This window comes from Dermacentor variabilis, chromosome 4 (genome assembly GCF_050947875.1).
Source record: "Dermacentor variabilis isolate Ectoservices chromosome 4, ASM5094787v1, whole genome shotgun sequence".
NCBI lineage: Eukaryota > Metazoa > Arthropoda > Arachnida > Ixodida > Ixodidae > Dermacentor > Dermacentor variabilis.
Window position 1 is genome coordinate 221,042,844 of NC_134571.1, and position 13,619 is coordinate 221,056,462.

At 42.2% G+C, this 13,619-nt stretch overlaps 1 long non-coding RNA gene across 1 annotated transcript; it reads left to right on the forward strand.

Moving 5' to 3' along the window:
- Positions 1–65: 65 nt before the first annotated feature.
- LOC142580121 (uncharacterized) lies at positions 66–7,758 on the forward strand. Its single transcript, XR_012827568.1, has 3 exons — positions 66–1,907; positions 4,142–4,359; positions 7,516–7,758. It is a non-coding gene; the product is annotated as an uncharacterized LOC142580121 (long non-coding RNA).
- Positions 7,759–13,619: the final 5,861 nt, after the last annotated feature.

Sequence of the window (13,619 nt, forward strand, 5' to 3'; positions counted from 1 at the left end):
CACCAAAATGTGGTCATTCTGCCAAATTTGAGCAAGGATAGTGCAGCGGTGAGTGAAAACTGTTTTGCGAACGCGCGCAGCGAAATATTCAGGATCCAGCACATGACTTACGGCTTTCGTATTTACTTCGACTTTGGATTCGCAACTATGAGAAGCACGGCTATGGCTCTGACGGCACCTTGCTATCTACGGCGGTGAACGAGTATCTAAACGCGAGTGGCATTCCTCTCTTGCTTGCGTTGTGCCTGTGAAATCTGACAGCGGTGGCAGCATGTCGTCCGATCCGCCTTCAACTGAACTCTCGCCGACTGATGCGGAAGGAGCGGTTTGCCTCTTGTTTGCGTTGCGCCTGTGAAAGCCGACAGCGGTGGCAGTATGGCGTCCGATCCGCCTTCAACTGAACGCTCGCCAACTGGTGCGGAAGGAGCGGTTTGCCTCTTGCTTGCGTTGCGCCTGTGAAATCTGACAACGGTGGCAGTATGTCGTCCGATCCGGCTTCAACTGAACGCTCGCCGACTGGTGCGGAAGAAGCGGCTTGCCTCGTTTCGCAGGGGCCATCAAAGAAAATCGTGAAGCTCACAGGCGCCCGGAAACTCGCCGACCTCCACGAAAGCCTGCGGACGGGAGGGTTCGTGTACCTGATGACAGGCAACGATCTAATACAGGTGAGCGTAAATGTACTGCGCGTTATGGAGCGCAAAGAGGATTTGGTCATTGTTTGGTTCATTTTATGTTATTTTGTATACAATGTTTTTTGCAATGTTGTTTGCCCTCCTTCCTTATTTTGTGATTTGCCTCTGTATTTACTTTGCCCCTCCCCTCTGCAATGTACAACCGTACCTTGAGGGTATGATAAATAAATAAATAAATAAATATGGGCAAAGTAGCAACAGTATGCGTAGCGGAAATGTCGAGCACGATTAATAACTTCGGTTGCCGCGCTTTGAACTGACAGATCGAGTCTTGGGAAATTGCTCTGTGTCACTTCACTGTGCTGCCAACTACTAATATTTTTGTTTCGTCGCAGCCAATGCACTTGACCTTAAATTGAGAAGTGTATCGCATACTTGCCCGTACGAACACAACGTTGCTCAACTATAATTATTGCCGTGTCGAGAAGCCGCAAGGAAACTAGCCTTTTCAGGACTTCCATCTTCTGAAAACTTCTGCAGTTGGTTTACTACTGATATTGGGGTAAGGTGTGCAATCGCTTCCCTACCTGGTAGGAGAGGGAGTAGTAACAGCTTCAGTCAATGTAATGGTGCTTTAGTTAGCATAACTGGTCGCAGTATGCCATATTCTGCAAATTTCTTCAGCGTTTAACTAATAGAACAGGCAAGGCGACGAAAACGGACTTGTTGTTTGCCTGTTCAATCTTTGTCGTCATTTGTGCGCTGCAACATTCACACAGCAATGAAGTTAAATTGAACCAACTGAGGAAAAAAAATTGCTGGCATTTTCAGCAATAGGACTATGAAAACCTTGGGCAATCAGCAATATGGTTCTATCTTTGTGAAATCATCTGTTCTTATACACTGGTGGTTGCTGACATTGCATAAATAAGCTTAGCCTTGTTAGCTTAATGCGTCCTGTACTTAGCTCACCTATGGGCTGCAGGATTAGTGCTGTGCTGTGCTGTGATGGCTCTAAATAACAAACCTGTTTGGGACAGTACAGCAACCATAAAAAAAGGCTGTTTAATTAATCAGTGCCTGTTCAGTGCCCACAGCTTCACTTCTAATGTGCAAAACTATTGATAAACCATCTGGGTGTGCTTTCAGATCTTCCAACGACCGGTTCCAGTGCTACGTCGACATGGGTGAAAGCACGACGGTGTGTGATGGAGCATTGATTAACTTGGTTGTCTGTCCAAGCCACGCCGAAGCATCATAGGCACCAAAAAAGCCGTATGCACCCGATCTTATTTAATCTGTACTCATGCATTAACTCTGTACAAACATTAAAACCTGTCGTATGCTGGAAAGCTATAATATCGCTATTAGCAGTACTTTAAAGAGCCCCTCACCAGGCCACATAGCTAATTTAATTATACGCTGGAAGTTGTTAGGTGCCCTCTTGGGAGCATTCTACTGCAAAAATTTTCAAATTGGCTCATTAATAGCTGAGATAGAAATATTGCAGTTCCGCAAACCCATGATTTAAGGAGGCGAGCATCACAGCCAAAAAACGCTTGGATGCCCCTTGCCAAGCCACTAGTGGAGAAAAGGCTGCATGTTGTTCCATACATGCATGAAGTGGCCCACGATTTAAAGAAAGTGGCCAGCAGGTACAAAGTACCTATTATTTTCTTGGCTCCATGGAAGCTTACTGGCCTGTGCCCACGCATCTCAGACCCACAGAAGCTGACCCTTTGTGGTAAAAATCATACAAGGCCATATGTGACTTGCGCGGTCGGTATGGTGTACGAAATTCCACTTAATTGCGGCAAGGTGCATATCAGCCAGACAGGCTGTTGCACCAACGATTTGGCAAGGGAACATGAGCTGTCTGCCAGGAATAAGATTAATGCACATTTGCCTATGCACTGCAATTACTGCACGTGTGAGCCATATCTTTTCCACATCCGCATTCTTGGTAAACGCAAAGATTGTCTGCATGGGAATTAATGGAGGACTGTTTCATCAACATGAAATGTGACGTCTATGTCAGTGATACATCTGTGGCTTGAACTGAATTGAATGACAGTTTCTGCACTGTATGACTGAATAATAATGGGCAAGCTTGTTTGAGTATTGCGTGCAAACGTATGTGTGCACATGGCCACCTTCATCTATAAATATGAACCTGTTTGCTTTCAGTAAAGTAGTAGCAAGGGACACTCATTCCTGTCCTAAAGCTTTTTTCTGCCCCTGGTTGTATCTTAACTTTGGGGAATAAGCTCATGGGAATTTAGTAAACAAATAAATGCATGCCATAGGGGCAATTCCACTATGTAAAAATAAAACGTTTTTTTCCCCCTAATATTTTTATGTATCTATATAGTCCTAGTTCCACTTTTATAGCATACCACTGTCCTTGTTAAATATTGGAATGCTCTGCTACTAATAGATATGACAAATGAGGTGTATTTATGAAAACATAAAAACAAAAAGCTGCAAAATATTTTTTTAATTTTGTGCAGTCTAGACAGCCCAAATATAACTGATGATATATGAAGAGCTTAAGAAGCACAATCATGTTTGCGACTCCTCAATCCTTCCGTATCATCCTTCAAAGTCTTATCCGACCTTGACATTTGTATCTATCTCAGTAGCTCAGATTTATGTAATGCTGAGGGAAAATTTGACTTCCTGTTTGAAATAATAGCCATGTTTCACCAAAAAAGCTTATAAGCAAAGGCACCAAGAAGTTATCAGAAAAAATGCGTTCATTGAAATATTAATTCATTAGCCACCAGAAATGTGATAGGGAGTTAATAATGTTTGGATAAACACAAGCGGTCTAGTTTGTGTATTTGAGAACCAGAATGTTCTAGTATATTTTTGTTCTATCAAATCATCCTTGGCCTTCATATGACCTGCTTTTGTTCTCTGTTTCTGGTCCCAAGACAATGCTAGTCTGGTCTTGGCACTTTATGGCCCAGTATTTGTCCTTCACAAAGCAATACCTGTGTAGACGATTTAGCTAGCAATAAGTTTTCCTCAGAAGGAATGTTTGCAGGTGCGTCACTATGGTTGCTTATTTCACCTTGGTGGGGGAGCTTCTTGCTCATGGTACCAATGTCTGTGAAGGGACCAATAATGCGCCTTCCTTGTGCATGGTACCAATGCGAAAAGGGGGAGAGGGATCATGGTGTGTTCGTAAGGAGGTATCTGTATAGGGGGTGATAAAATTCCTCTTTAAATTTCGTTTTAACAGCCCATTCATGCTGTAACGAGTCAGTTGTCTCAGTCAGTGATTTTTGCTGTTCGTACATCATTATCCTTGAAAAGCAATGGGCTCCATTTGCTATGGCAAATGTGCCTATATTTATCAAGAGCCCTTCCTGTATTCTTAGCTCGTCACTAACTATATAGTAGGTAAATTTGAGCATGTGGAGTGATAGTCTGTGATACCACATCTTATGTTTTTCTAGCACTGGATTTTGTTGTTGATTTCAATGAATACTTCTCTTTTTAAGGCTGTCTGGTAGTGCAGTTCAAGATGCGGAGAATGCAGTCAAAGGAGAGTACAAGGAATGGAAAGAGTACAAAGGAGTACAAGGAAGTCAACGTAGACACTGCCTCCGATGCCCATTGACATTGCTGCACACCTCTGAAATATTACAGCAGGAGGCATGCCTGACAATCTTCAAAAGAAAATTGAATGGATTGCCTACAATTTGTCATCTCAGACAATGTAAGTCACAACAATTACCTGGATGCATTGGTCAACAAAATAATGAGAACTCACACTCACCAAAATTCTATTCAGTTGGGTTCATTCGGGCTAAGACCTACAGAAATTCAACTCAGTCGGACTCACTGAGACTCACTTTTGAGATCAGTCTGAGTGAGTCGACTCATGCATCAGTTTGCCAACCTATGGCAGATGTAAATAAAGTTGGGATAGAATGTACTTAATGAGAATTCATTCCACAGTAATGTCTCAATTATGTTCAGTCGTGCATTTTTCCCAACCTTGTATTGCAATATGAATGGTAAGCACAATGTTAATTAGCGTATTACGCTCCATTCTCATGCGGTTATGTCACTAAGGCAAGTGGAAGGTGTCTATAATCAAAACAAGTTTTTGTTGTCTAATTCATGATTATAACTTAGTTGCTGCGTAGTTCCCCTTGAAAACGCTCGATAACCGAGGGGAAAAAAATTGTTTTCCTAAAGCTTTGCATTGGGGCAGTGAACAATGTCCAAATTGTGCAGTGCCTTTTTAAGTGTTTAGCAGTGTATATGGCATTGTTGGTTCGAAATTTTTTTATCACTGATACATCGTTGACTAGTTCTGAATTACAGTTCACTCATAACCTCGAAATTTAAATATTCAATGGCAATGTCGACATTGCAGCCCTGAGCCCATTTTCTTTATTCTGGCGAACAACATGAACCCTGACACTAGCAGTGCTACATTTTATGCGGGTATACAACTACCAACTGAATTGGATGGAAAGACAGTTGTGGCTAGATGAATTTGTACAGTGCTGCATGCGTCATGTCAAATTTGCGAGTTCGGTTACCACCAGCAGCATTTCTTCTACTTCCATTCCTTTTCCTTCACAAAAAACAGTCATGAAAGCTACAGGAAGGTTAACACTCAGTCATAATTTATGTCATGCTTCAATGGAGCAATATCCTCCGTGGTTTCCTTGCCATGAGTCTTGGGTTAATGAGTGGGCGAGGGCGCTAGAATGGCGCGTTGAATAAAGCTTCTTTAGCTGCTGGTTACAGTTCTTATAGGTAGTGTACACCACAAAGGTAAACGGTACATAGACAGAAGTGCCGACTGTCAACAGAGAGGTTATTATTCAATGTGCCGAATTTACACAAGCAAGTGAAAGAGCTATCTGAAAAACATTAACTTCTGAAGATAGAACAAGAAAAGCAGACGAGTGGCCAAAAAATGAACTATGCTGGAAATCGAGATACAAAAAAAATATGATTGCATCACAAACAGGCCGTTCACGTGACTTCCAGAATAACTTTAGCTCTTTTTCTGATAGGGCAGTCAGAAAGGCATCTGCAAGGTCAAGCGCAAGATTTGGCATGTTGAATCCACATAAAATGTTGTGTACGAAATTTCTCTTTCATGCGGCGCTTGTCATATGGGGCAGACTGCCAGATGCCTTCATGAGAGGTTGTGCGAACATGCATGTAATTTGCGCAATGGCAGAGAAAGTTTTTTTGGCACATCATACTAGCATGCGTGGCTGCACTCCTTGGTTTGAAAGAATGTCAGTTATTCACAAGCACAGGGATGGTCTTACCCATATCATACTTGAAGTAGCACAATTGGCATGGGAGCCGAGTGCATGCATCAACAAGCCATCCATTGCCTTATCTGAAAGAGAGCTCAAGTTTCTGGGAAGTCAAACCTACGGCCAGCATTTTTTACGCAACTCTACATTTCTTCGTGTGCCTCTTGATGGTCTGCTTTGTTCTTTTTAGTAGTTATTTTTCAGATAGCTGTATCACTATTGTGTGTATTCAGCAATAAAACCTCCATTGGTAGTCAGTGCTTGTGTCTATGTCCTCGTTTAACCTTTGCACTGTACACTCACGATAATGGATCAACAACTAGCTTAATAAGCTGCCCTTGTAAATTCTTATAGGAGATGCTCCTTCAAGTTTGTATTCATGGCTAATTTTCCCTTGTGTGCATGTTTCAGTAATAAGCTAATTTGAAATATTAATTAAAACCTTTTATAACATCTTGTTTGGTGAAAGTATTTTAAGAGTTTGTGAACTCTGGTCATGATTATCCGTTTATCTTGGCTATTGCAGGACAAAAGGATTAAATGTTACCCCTGTCCTGTGTCAAATCCATCTGATCAATTCTCTAACCTCGGTCTTGTCACGTACCTAATGCTTTCATGGTGCAGTTTACTTAAATTCTCCCATCTGATGACTCACAGTTCAACTGTTTGATATTATTTCATGGAAATGTTGCATATTGTTTTTTGTGTATTGTTTGATGTCGAAGGTTGATGCATGCTTTTTTAAACATCAGGTACCCAAATAAATTGTGCAATGTTGCTGCAAGGAGCCTCGTAAACAAGTACCCAGCTCTGAGGGACACATTGCACCTTGGCCATGTAATAGCATTTTCTTATAACTTTTTATTATTTCTTTTGCACTTTTAGATGTTAAGCGTATCCTGGCCAAGGCAGCCGCATTTCAATGGGGGCATAATGCAAAAACACCCGTGTATTTAGATTAGATTTAGGTGTACGTTAAAGAACTCCAGGTGATCCGAATTTCCGGAGTGCCCCACTACGTCATGCCCCTTAATCAGATCGTGGTTTTGGCGCATAAAACCCCATAATTTTTTTTTACATTAAGCATGCTGCCAAAGCCTTTCTTACTACTTTGTAAAGTTTATGGCCATCCTTGCTTGCAGCTGTTCAGGTCTGTGTGCTTGTGATTGAGTAGAGATGTGGTGGTTTTAAAGCTTTGCAGCTTAACTGAATATGAAGATATCAACAGCACCTCTGCATCTGGCATGCATATGGCCACCTCTTGTAAAATTAATTGCATGCTCAGCTAAATATGTATTTCGTTAAATAATACATTTTTGTACCTGTAGCCGTTTTCATGCATTAAAGTTTTGACCAACACCAATACTGAAAGTAATTCTCAGATATTGTGTTGGAAGGTGTGCTAAAATAGCTCACTTGGTACATTTTGGAACATGAAGGAAACAGTGCAAAAAGCAAGCTAAGGTTAGGGCAACTCCATGTTTAACTGTGCTGTGTTTGCAGTTTCGTTAAAAACCTGAAAACTGGAAGTCATTGAACTGTTGATTAGGTATGTAAAGTCAATTTCTTTCATTTCATTCCAGTTCTCATGGTATATGTGCCCAAGAAACAAGTACAAAAACATGCGAAAGTGAATGCCACCAGGATGCCCTGAAGTCGATGCAGAAGTGAAAGCAAGAAAGGCAAGCGAAATTGTGACACATGCTCAAAATCTGGATTTTGAAGACGGGTGATCAGCTGCAAGTTTGCATGCATATTTCACTAGATAAACTGACTCTCCTTCTTTGTTATGTGGCTTAGTTGAAACATTAAGTTGCTTCTCTCGATGTACTTATTCGTTTCATTTACATTTTTTCTTTAACAGATGCAAACATGCAATCCAGCTATAGCAACTATATCTGCAATGCTGTCATAGATTTTGTAGGTGATCAAAGAAGCAAAATATCATATCGCATCGCCACCTTGAACCTAGAGTGAAACATTAGTTCAAGATGTAGTGGTAGATGCATTTATAGACTAGTAATACAGCATTCGTACTGTAATGTATATTGATATACATACTAAGATGTAGTGAAAAGTGTGTGGCTATGCTGCTCTGACACTTCAGTTGTTTTAACCCTTCATTGATGAGTTCTGCATACAGCATACCGTATTTACACGATTGTAAGTCGACTCGAATGTAAGTCGACCCCCCCATATCGCTTGACCGGAAAAAAAAAAAAATCCCGAGGGCGCATTCAATAACGAAAATTTATTAGTAGCCGACATGGTCACTGGACTACTCGTCTTCACTAGTGCTGCCATCGTCATCGTTGCTGCGGTCCCACAGCGCGTCGTGGTCCAGTGAAATTTCAAATTTGGCAAACGACCGCACCAGGACATCTTGCAGAACAGCAGCCCACGCCAAATGCACCCAACCACACGCAGCCGTCAGGGAGGCTCTTTTGACAGGTCCGGTTGGCGTAATTTCGCAGTCTTCTGCCGCCAGCCACTCTTTGTACTCACGGCGGAGCAGAACCATAAAATTAAGGCGAAGGTCCGGGCTTGTTTCATGACCACGTCGCACTTCAATGGCAGGGACCGATCACGCATTTCAGCGACGTACGCCGCAAGCTTAGCCTACAGCTCCGGAAAGCGTCCAGATTTCGGCACGTGGGAAATTTCTCACTTGCCGCCACAGGGTGAAAATTTCGCTTCGCTGCAGTCGCCACTCTCGCACCACCCATTTAGAAACATCGAAATTGCGGCTCCGCTGCGCAGTGATTTGTTTCTTCGGCGTAAAGGATGGCAGCTCTCTTGAACGCTGCTGTGAACGAGTGCCGAAAGATTAGTGGGCCTGCAGCACTCATGACGACTGGGGAAGCATAGAAGTAGCACGTAGCCGGCAGTCAAGTGGAGCACGTCAAGAAGTTGGTCAAACCAATACCAATGCCTTTAAACAGAGAAAGAGAAACCCGCGAGCGGTGTCTGCTCTTCCATGAACTACCGATACTCCCCGCAAGCGCCGCCGTTCTGAGGGTGCCGCCGCAAATGGGAACAGCGGCGCTTCATCAACTATCGACACCCCCCCATGAGTGTTGCATGTACTGTAAGACTTTCAAAAATGTTGAAAAACCCTTCCGAAAAGCGAACAAACACGCGGGATAGCGAAAAGATACGGGTAGGGCCATAGAGCAAACATAAAATTGTAACTACGTTGTAGCTTTCGTTGGTATCGCTTTTTTTTTGGCGGGCCATGTTTTGGTTTCGATTGTAAGTCGACCCCCCAACTTCAGACTTTCAAATTTTAAAAAAGGGGTCGACTTACAATCGTGTAAATACGGTACCAAAAAATATAAATTTTTCTTGCTGATTTTTGGCATTGAGTAAGAAGTTTCTTGTTAAATGTATTGAGCCAACACTGAATGGCAGCAAGTGTCATATGTCGGTTTAGAGCAGGAATACAGGATGGGAAAAAAAGGACATGGGACTCATTTTCTTTGGAAAGCACGGTCAGAGGAGACAGACCAGTGCAAGATCTGCTGTAGTGACCTCAGACACACAATGCAAAGAGCTCTCTGTACAGATTCCAAACGCAGCCATATGTCGCTTGGGGAGAAGCCCACTTCTTCCCCCATACTACTAAAGGAGTTTCTAAAAAACATCCTTTATTTTCGTTGATTATGCTTATTCTCAATGTCTTTTGCACATTTAGGTATAAAATAATTTGTTTTGTATTTATATGCGTGCTCATTAAAGGGTTAAACAAATAAAGTGGTTCCAATGAATGTGAATGTATAACTTTAGCGACTCTAGTCACAATGTGTTGATCATTCCATAATCTTTGTGAGACCACGAAACAGGAACTAGGCAGCATGAAAATCACTCAGCAGTACCAAGAAGGAAGTTTCAGCACTTATACAGTACTGCAGAATACACTTCTATGCTGTACCTGTGGTGTCCTTTTTATTATGTGGTCTTGATCCCACTATGGGGAAATAACTGCTTTGCAAGTGCATTGCAGTACTTTAATACTTTAACTGCTTGCTGCAAAAGGAAAGTGCCATTAGAGTATTACATAAGGATAATGTGTTATGAGGCAGTCGCTAGACGTGGTATGTCACAGCACTGAGTTGCCGGCGGCCATTATAATTAGCTGTTTTCTGTGGCATTTTTAACTTGACAGAACATAGTGAGCATTATTTGATCAATAAACAATACTACATAATTCTGGCCCTTATTTGGAACTTTGTCTCATCTCCGTGATGAGCGCAACCCGCTTTTGATGTTACTGAGATGGAGTGACTCCTTGCAAAGCAGCAGGGTAGTCTTGTTAATGATGCTGTCATTCACACTTACGCAGATTGTTTAGTAGGCATTAGCTCAGTGATATTCCCCTATAGAATCACAGCTTGCATTTCATTCATGTATAATAGAAACATTCTGTAGATTTCATGTGAAAATGTGACATTGGAGGGCATTATGCTATAAGTTCACAGCAGTGAGCCCCATTATTGGAAGACAGCTGTTGTCTCAAATTACTTACAGCAAAGTGAAGCCATGTACAATGTACATGTGCAGTTTAGTATGGGCCACAATGACCAAAACAAACATAAATAATGTTCTCGTATTGCAAAAGAAAATTGTTTGAATAATCGCTAATGTTGACAATACAACTACCTCCAAGTGTGCTTTTGAAGCACATAACACTGTCCGCATCAATCACTTGTATAACTTTAAGTTGTTAAAAAAAATTTATTTCTCAATGGCATCCACTGCCAATTTTCATTCTACTCTGGCATCTTTGGACATGTGTCGTGCTAACATACACATAAGACCTATTAATACATGGAATACTGTATACCATGTTTTTGCGCTAATTATAAATTTCAAATGTTGTCTTATAACCTGCCCCATGTTCTAAACACGTATAAACATACAAAAGGGTACACCAAAGCTGAGCTGCGAAAATATTTTGTTGAAATGTGATTTTATGTCTTTGCTAGTAGATGCTGCATGTTTGCTTGGTTATTACTTTTATTATTTCTGAACATATGCGTGACCATTTCAGCGTTTCGATTTTACTGTTCAAGTTTTGTGCAAAGATTAATAGACTCTGTATGCATAAATAGTGAATGTTTCTCTTTAATGAATGTGACTATTCTATGTGTGTCTGTTGAAGATTTCCTGCACCACTCTTGTGCTACTGCTTGTAGGGGTTTTCTGGACAGTCAAGCTGTGCAGGCAGCTTTTTGCCAAAAACCTACCCTCCAGTTGAATCTGGAAAATGAACTTATACATATATTCTTATACTTATTTAAATATGTTCTGCCTATTGTGTATCCACGTGTGTGGGCTTGTGATATGCCCTGATGGCAAGGCCATTTATGGTTCGTTCAAAGAGAACATCTACGGATGCATTATAGCTATTCTCTGGCTCCTCTCTTCCTGCTCTAAACTGGATTCTCTGCTTATAATAAGTGTTCCTTGTGATTACTATATGTGCTCTTGCTAAAGGTTACTGTAATGTGTTCATGTTCTTATTGAATAAAATGTTTACAAAGTTTTAACAGTTGTGCTGTTCTTTCAGATCTTAACCGGAGCAGGCAGCATTTGACGCAAACATGGAGGCAGTGCTAATGGAAACATTTAGGAGGTGAGACAATAGTCTTTTTTGACAAATTGGATGAAATGACGGCCAAGAAGTTGCACTTTTGAAACATTATGGGATGTACTTACTATGCCGGCACCACGAGGATATTGAACTGGCGCTATTTATAATGTCCGGTTTTGCATTTATCTGGCCTTTAGGCATATTTCTTTTCTTCCATTAGCATCAATGCTGTATGATTGCTTTGATTTGGTGAGATTGTAAATTTGTGGCTTAATATCAATATTGAAATTTAATTCCTCTGTCCATGTATGCCTCCATGGCATATTGAAATAAATGAGTCCTTTGTCATGGCAAAGGATTAAATCCTTTTTCAAATGCCTGAAATGCTAAATTACCTCATAAGTTTGGACATATTGCAGCTGTTTAGTATGCTTTGTAAACTGAAGCATAATGTTTCTCAAGGTTGGCCGTTGATTCCAATTTAGCAAAGCAGACTGTTGTCTTCTGTTTTTGCCAGGTATAGTCCATTGATGCATTTGAGGTTAATACAGTGATAGTAGCGAAATATTTGCTCTTGGTGTTTCACTCAATGTAGTGTTATGTGCTCAGTGTTTTTTTTTAGTTGTTTATAGTATTGCAGTTTATCATAACATATAATGGTGGCTGAATAACTACGCATTTGTTGCACATGCAAACTAAAATCTATTATGTTGTGAGCTTCCATCTTAGTGTAGAGATAGTCTATTCACTACCCAGGCAGAGGTCACAGCAGTTGCTACAAGGGGTCTGGTTAAGTACCAGGAGGTAGTTTCACCAACTCTTGCGATGGTAATCATGTACACCACCATTGTGAGTCTTCAAATGACTACCCTAGGAAGGGTCATTGTTGCCATTCCAAAGGGTACCACTGACTACCAAGGGGTACTTGCATGGACCACTGAGGTAGTCGCATCAACTCCTGCTTTGGGGATAATACATACACCTCAGTAGTTCTTGCGGGAGAGTCACCGGTACTGAGGGAGTCGACCACACTGTGTCTCCAAGAGAGTACGTGTTACCACCCAAAAGGTAGTTTAACCAACTCTTGCCATGGTAGTCATGTACACCACCATTGTGAGTCTTCAGATGACTACCCTAGGAAGGGTCATTGTTGCCATTCCAAAGGGGTATCGCTGACTACCAAGGGGTACTTGCATGGACCACTGAGGTACTCGCATCAACTCCTGCTTTGGGAGTAATACATACACCTCAGTAGGTCTTGCGGGAGAGAGTCACCGGTACTGTGAGGGAGTCGCCTGCACTGTATTTTCAAGAGAGTACGGGTTACCACCCAAAAGGTCATCATATGTGCGACGAGCAGATACACCCCGAAAAGAGTCGCTTGCGACTACCTTTTTTTTAAGAGTGTAGCGACTCTCTCATACGCTTCCAGCCAGCTTTCCGGGTCCTCAAATGTGGAACCGCGGAACGTCGGTGGTTCCCTGAGCTGCTGAAGAATTATTGGGGCCCGTGCAGCTACCATTGGGGATGCCTTCTTCGTAGTTTGTGGACTATCTTCTCGGACTGTTTTCTTGGTCGTATCTGGTAGAAGACCGTGTTCCGGGGGCAGCTGCTGTAGCCAGCGGCTTGCTCGGTGTTCCGGGACGACGTTGGTGGTCTCTTCGCGGTCCGGGCTTGGATTACGGCTTGTCGGGGGCGTCCGGTACATCAACGTAAAGCACCTCCACCAGATGTCACGTGGTTGTGACGTTGAAGAACACAGCAGTAATACTGTGAAAGTCAAAACTAGCTTTTATTGGGCGATCCTGTGCCGACAAAAACAGGCTCCACTTATACCACAATGATAGCGGCGAACACGGTCGGCGATCGTCGAAAATCTGATCAGCGGGTCAAGCGCGTCGGCTTTTATACAGCAGTCATCGTATGGTTCAGACTAATCGTTGCGACCCGCGTGCCTTCCACAACGTTCCACACCATTCGCGTCACGCGATGAAATCAGATAACACATGGTTCGGCGACAACAGACTGCCGGATAGAAGCATCGATAATTTTTCCGAAACTTCCGATAGATGCAGGCGCGTAATGCGCTGTGCG